Genomic DNA, 5,783 nt, shown 5'->3' on the forward strand with positions numbered 1-5,783 from the left:
GGGGGTGGGATGGAGTGACTGCTGATGAACAGGGGGTTACTTTGGGGGGGGAGGGATGTAAGTATTCTAGAAACAGATGGTGATAATGATCGTGCAACTGTAAGCAGACCGAAATCCACAGAACCGAATAGTTCAGGTGAGTGAAATCTGTGGAATGGGAGTTCTATCACAATAAACCTGCTTAGAGGAGCTGGCAGCATGTTTGTGAGTTTGGTTCCCAGCATTGGTGTGTGGGCCCACACAAATGAAGGATTGTCCTCTCCAGCGTGGCATTAGTGTAGTGGGTTCATATGCACGCTTGCAATCTTTATTGGCTTATTTGTCTGTTTATTCACTATAAAGACATTTATTGTAGGTCTTTCAAGATTCTGAGTTCCATGTTGGGTCCCACGGACAACACACACACACACACACACACACACACACACACACACACACACACTCTGATTATGTCCTTAGGAAACTCATCAGGAGGCTGGCGAACTGGAGAGGTGAAGAGGATAACAGAGAGCCCAGGGCGCTGTGGGAGCAGAGGGGAGGGCACCAAGCCAGAATGGGAGGATCCAGGGAGGTCCCTGGAGAAAGAGCCACACTCAGAGGCATAAGGGGAAAGGACAGGAGCATGGAGGCATGGCCACCAAGCGGGGCTCTAGGCCCTGTGGCCAAACAGGCACAGAAGCCTTTGAACTAGAGATATGGGATCATATTTGTTGACTGAATGCGAGCGAGAGGACTCCTGAATGATTGCCCTTCGTGGGGCAGAGGAGGCAGGCATGGTGTTTGTGGCTGGTGCACAGCGATTGCTGAATAACAAAGGGTGTGAAAGAATGCTGGACTCGAGCTTCAATTAACTGCTTCTTGAGACCTTTCAAAGTTTGTTCCAGATAGGCTCTTGTTCTGTATCCCAGGCTGGCCTTAAATGTGTTATTCTCTTGCCTCGGCCTTAGGATTGCTGGCATCACAGTGTGTACCACCGTGCCTGCCTAGAGTTTAGCATGTGCCTGTACATGCTAAGAAAGTGATCTACCACTGAGCTGCACCCCAACTCTGTAGAGACTCTAATGTGGGATCTCCTCAGATTAAATGCATTGTTTTTTGTTTTGTTGTTTTGTTTTATTTTCCCCAAGACGGGGTTTCTCTGTTTAACTCTGTCTGTCCTGGATCTTGCTTTGTAAATCAGGTTGGCCTCGAACTCACAGTGATCCACCTGCCTCGGTCTCCCAAGTGCTGGGATTAAAGGTGTGTGCTACCACTGTCCAGAAAACTCATTGCTTTTTATTTGTCTTCTTTTTTAAAAAAATATTTATTTATTTATTTATTTATTATGTATACAATATTCTGTCTATGTGTATGTCTGCAGTCCAGAAGAGGGCACCAGACCCCATCACAGATGGTTGTGAGCCACCATGTGGTTGCTGGGAATTGAACTCAGGACCTTTGGAAGAGCAGACAATGCTCTTACCCTCTGAGCCATCTCTCCAGCCCCCTATTTGTCTTCTTTTGAGGCAAGGTCTTCCCAGGTAGCCCTGACTGGCCTGGGACTTACTATATAGCCCAGGCTAGCCTCAGACTTGTGGCAATCCTCTTGCTTCTGCCTCCTAAATGCTGGGATTACAGGTTTCAGTCACCGATGTGGTTGCTTTTCAGACGTCATCAGGACTTAGACCCAGCAAGCAGATTTGACTTAAGTGGTTCAGAGTATCTCAGTTCTTGCCCTTGGCTTTAATTTTATTGATGTATTTATTGCTGGGTTTCAAATCTGGGGTTTTGTGGGTGCTCACTGCACCCCGTTGCTACACTCAACTTCCCTGTTCTGGGACTTCCCATTTCTATGAAGCCCCTACAAGAGAGGCTGATGCTGCAACCCCACACTGTCCAAGGGCCTCACTTTCCACAACAGACTCTGGCCCTTTCTAGGCCCTGCCACCTTCTGAATGACACTTCCCTCATCCTGCATGGACTGCAGCTCCTCCCTGTTGGCCTTGTGTCTGTGCCCTGCCTGGAATGAGCCCCCTCAGCCCTTCACTGGCATGCTCTCCTCCACCCTGGCTGAGCCACCTTTGCAAGTATTGCAAGCAGAAGACTCTTAGACTCTTAGAGATGCCGTTCTGGGTCACTGACTCTAGCACCTGTCATGTAGTCTGGCCAATCAAAAAGTCCTTAGGCAGCACTGCATTGAGGCACTAGAAAATGACCTGTTGGAATAATAAGACAGGAGCCCACATCTTCCTTGTCCTAGCAAACACTGGCACTATCTGTGCTGGTCCCATTGCCAATGCTTGACATATATAGAGAGTCACAATTGTCAGAATGACCCAGTTTTGCAGGGAAAGTCACCAGCACCATCTTAACAGTGAACACTGAGGCGCAGAATATAGGCAGAGTATGGATCCTCCTCAGGCAGCCCAGAACAGACACATAGAGAAAAGGAGAAGTCCTGCCAGACATGACAGAAACATGTCAGAGGTGAAGTAGGGGTTGGGGATTTGAAAGATGGGTAGGAGCCCACGAGTCAGAATCATCAGGGAGAGGCTAAAAGCAGCGGTGAGACAGACAGTGGCCTGTCTGGTTGATAGTACAGTGAGCGTCTGGGACAGACGGCCATGCAGGAGCAACGTGGCTTGCTCAAAGGCTGCAGATAGGGGGCCCGGGGCAACAGTCTAGGAGTCTGAGGTTCACGGAAGACACCAAAAAGGCTCTTGGGCAGGACAGAGTGTCTTAGAATTGGACCATGTCGTCTTCTGCAGCAAATGTGTTTTGTGAAGCCAGTCATGCCTGCACTCATGCATACATGTCATGTACACAATAATAACTAATAAAATAATTTCTAAAAAGACTTTTTAATCTTATATGTATGTGTGAGAGCCTGCATATATGTGTGTGTGCAGCATGCTTGTGCTTGGTACCTGAGGAGGCCAGAAGCTGGTACTCGCTTACCTGTCCCTGCAGTTACAGGCTTCGAGCTGTTGGGAACAGAGCCCAGGTCCTCTGTAAGAGCAGATTAATCTTAATCTCTGCATTGTCTGTCTGGCTATCCTTCCCTTTTTGAGACAGACTCTCACTATGCAGCCCTGGAACTGGCTATGTAGACCAGGCTAGTCTCAAACTCACGGAGATCTGCCTGTCTAGGCTTCCTAAGTGCCAGAGTTAAAGGTATGAGACATCATGCCCAGGAAAAAAAACAACAAAACAAAACTTAAAAAATAGAAATAAATAAAAGTTTAAGGAAAATATTCTTTTTGTTTTGTTTTGGTTTTTTGAGATAGGGTCTCTCTACATAGCCCTGGCTGTCTGTCTTTGAACTCACTATGCAAATCAGGCTGTTCTGTAAGGTACAAGATCCATCTGCCTCCTGAGTGCTGGGATTAAAAGCCCAGGGCCCCCTTTTTTGTTTTGTTTTGTTTTAAAAGTACATTCAGATCCTATAAGACACTGGAAACAAAAAGACAACCCACGGGCTAGAGGAAAATCACACAGATGATGAGGGATAAATATGCAGACAGAGAAGTCTGCCACTCAAATATCCCACCCAGAAGACCTGATTTAAAAAGTTCGAAGGGGCCGGGTGGTGGTGGTGAAGGCCTTTAATCCCAGCACTCCGGAGGCAGAGACAGGCGAATCTCTGTGAGTTCAAGGCCAGCCTGGTCTACAGAGTGAGTTCCAGGACAGCCAGGGATGATACACAGAGAAACCCTGTCTCAAACAAACAAACAAACAAACAAACAAACACCCCAAACAAAACAAAACAAAAAAACTTATGAAGATTTAAGCACAGTGGCCCACTCCTTAACTCAGAGTCAGAAGGTAAGCCGGTGGCTTTGGAGCTGGGAAGGGGAGAATGGGCATGGCTGTGGAGGGAGCACAAAGTTTCATTTAGTCCTGGTAGGCGGAGTCTAGGGATGACAGTGATGGGTGGCACAATAAACACATTCAGTGCTACTGAGCCACACGTTTAAACATGGTTAAGACTGTGGGGCTTGGTAGTTAAAAAACACTGCCTTTTCTTCCAGAGGACCTGGGTTCAATTTCTAGCACCCACACGACGGCTCACAACCATCTGAAACTCCAGGTCCAGGGAATCTGACGGTCTTCTGCTGTCTCTGGATACCACACACACACATGGTTTACACACATAGATGCTGACAAAACACCAACACACATAAAATAAAAATAAAATAAAATTTAAAAATGGGTTCTAGCATGTTAAATTTTATTGTGCATATTTTAACACAATTTTTAGTTCTTTATTTTCTGTTTTTGAGACAGAGTCTCTCTATGGAGTGCTGACTGTCCTGGAGATAGCTATGTAGACCAGACTGGCCGTGAACTCACAGAGATCCTCCTGCATGTGCCTCCTGAGTACTCAGATTAAAGGTGTGTACTACCACACCCAAATAACACAATTTTTATTTTTTATAATTTATATTTTTATTAATTTTTCTAGTCAGCATACAAAATAATGGATTTAATGGTTACACAAATACACACATACAAATACACACATACAAACACACACAGACACACACACAGATATACACACACAGATACACACACCCCCGCACCCCTCCCCCTCCCCACATACACAAATAATGAAAAGAGAAAACATGCCATATGTGTCTTTCTTCCCCCTCTTACTCTTCCTTGTCCTCTGTCCCCATCTTTTATACCCCTTCCTTACCCAACATGGCCCCTTCCTATCTTCATGTTTGCAATTAGAAAATTAGGTTTCAAATTTCTAATTCTCCTGCTTCTGCTCCAAATGCACGGATTATGGTCATGACTGCATCACCATCTCTAGCTACAAGTATTATATTTTTAAACTTAAGATTCAGCACATGAGAGACAACATATGGTATTGTCTTTCTCAGCCAGGCTTATTTCTCCTAACACGATGCCCTCCAGCTCCACCCGTCTCCCTGGGAATGGCATCGTTTTGTTTTATTCTTCTTTAAGTCTAATGGAAATTGTGTATATCCAGCGTCACATGTGCTCCAGTTGTTTACCTGGCGATGGGCATCCAGGCTGGCTCCATAGTCAATATGGGTGTGCAACTATCTCTGTGGCGGGCTGACCTAGTTTCCTTCAGAGTGTTTCTTACAATTTTTAAACATTGAGAAAAAAGAGAAAAGATTGCTAATTTGGAAGCCTGGGTGGAACACGGACTTGGCAGTTACCTCTGTGACTGGTACAGCTGCAGGTGGCAGAGTGGGCTGGAAATCCAGGAAAGGAGTCTCAGGAAGCAAAGAAAAGAGCTTCGGTTGGTCACAGTGGGCAGTACAGCACTGAGGGCTGGGCCAGCCGGTTGCACTTGCCTCATCTGAACGCCAATTCCTATGCTTAGTAGATAGGTCACTTAACTTTGCTAAGTTTCACTGTCCTCATTTACAAAATGGGGATAATATCATTGTGAAGATGAAATAAGAAAATTCTTCAATAAGGTGCTTAATATAGGGCCTGCCACGCAGTAAAAAATCCTGCCAACCCTGTCTCGAAAAACCAAAAAAAAAAAAAAAATCCTGCCAATGTGTGCTTCTGGTAGAGGGGTGGGTAGTGTAGATTGATACCATTCAGAAGGAACCTTAGCAGTTGAACCTGCATTCCTGCAGAGTGCCCATCCACCTAGGTCACCAACTAGGGAGGAAGCAAGAAACCCAGTTCCCGGGAGTTTCTAGATCTTTAGGGGGTGGGGCACTAGGCTGTTGATCTCTCTCTCTTTTTATGCCTGCATAGTAATCAAGTGTAGACCATTTTATCCACTTTACTATTATTATTAATTTTTTTTT

This window comes from Microtus ochrogaster, chromosome 15, assembly GCF_000317375.1.
Source record: "Microtus ochrogaster isolate Prairie Vole_2 chromosome 15, MicOch1.0, whole genome shotgun sequence".
NCBI classification, from domain to species: domain Eukaryota; kingdom Metazoa; phylum Chordata; class Mammalia; order Rodentia; family Cricetidae; genus Microtus; species Microtus ochrogaster.